Source organism: Hydra vulgaris, chromosome 04 (assembly GCF_038396675.1).
Source record: "Hydra vulgaris chromosome 04, alternate assembly HydraT2T_AEP".
NCBI classification, from domain to species: domain Eukaryota; kingdom Metazoa; phylum Cnidaria; class Hydrozoa; order Anthoathecata; family Hydridae; genus Hydra; species Hydra vulgaris.
Genome location: NC_088923.1, coordinates 27,908,790 through 27,910,000, shown reverse-complemented (window position 1 = coordinate 27,910,000; position 1,211 = coordinate 27,908,790). Strand labels below are relative to the sequence as shown.

Sequence of the window (1,211 nt, the reverse complement as noted above, 5' to 3'; positions counted from 1 at the left end):
CATTTTTCATTCCTTTAATCTTCATGTAAAAAATATTCTAAATATATTCATATTGATTTTAACAGTCTCAAGCTAAAAAACATTAAAAAATAAAAAAATTTAAACACGAAATACAAAAAATATTTATATCGAGTTCCAAGAAAAAGTCTTTCTGCTTTAGTTTACTTTTCCCTTCTTTATAACAGGTAAGTTTCCTTGTCAAGTCGCGAATATGGTTGGAATACTAAAAAAATATATACTATAATATTAGTTTGTTTTAAATCAATTTTTATCATAATTTATTAATTTTCAATCAATATGTACAAAACCAGACTGATGATTCAATAGATAGAATCAAAATAATAGCATTCAATTGATAAAATCAAAAACATAACCAATGGTATTGTTTTGATGCAGGCAATACAGTTGATTTATTTGACGTTATTGACTAAATCGAAAGCCTGGAATAATAACATTCAAAATTTTGATCATAAATAAGAGTGCATAAATAAATAATGTATGTATGTGTATGTATATATACATATTGGGGCCTTGCGAATCGCTTTGATTCGATTCCCGAATCAAGTGTTGCTTTGATTGAGTCGAATAAAAAGATTCAAGTTTTTTCGAATCATATTTTATTTTGCGAATGTAGCTGTTTTTTTAGATTTCTAAAGCTAGTTACCGATTCGATTCGCGAATCAAGACCTGCTTTAAAATTCAATTCGAAACAAAAAATGTCAATTTGCAGGGCTCTAATATATATATATATATATATATATATATATATATATATATATATATATATATATATATATATATAGCCACATCAGAAAAAAGTACCATAGCAACAGGTTACAAAAGTTTAATGATTAGGATTTTCTTTTAACCCCGCAAAGAAAATTGAATCCTCATATAAGCAAAAAATACAAAAAAGATAAAGGGTTCATCTTGCTGAATAAATTTAAATTAAAAAATTTCTACGCTCAAAAATATTTTAAAAAAGGTTTAAAAATTGTAAACAAAAACACTAAAGTTGCTTTAACTGAAAGTAGATATTATTCACAATCAGAGGTCTTGTTTTTTTTTGAAAAATTTCTTCGTACAGCTGCAAGTTATTTTCAAAATAATTAATGAAAAAAACTAGTTAAAAACCCATTTAATTATCTAAAATTGAACTAACTACTCGTTGTCAATGATTAGTTTTTATAATGCTGTTACCGTAGCCATTT

General features: G+C 24.9%; 1 long non-coding RNA gene across 1 annotated transcript in view; it reads right to left on the bottom strand.

The window, feature by feature from the left end:
- LOC136079724 (uncharacterized) overlaps window positions 1-1,211 on the bottom strand; it is a 1,304-nt gene extending 93 nt beyond the window's left edge. The window contains exons 1-2 of the long non-coding RNA XR_010638160.1: window positions 1,166-1,211; window positions 1-223 (exon numbers count right to left, since the gene is read on the bottom strand). The exon at window positions 1-223 is cut by the window's left edge and continues 93 nt beyond it. This is a non-coding gene — a long non-coding RNA (uncharacterized LOC136079724). The remainder of the gene's footprint in view (window positions 224-1,165) is intronic.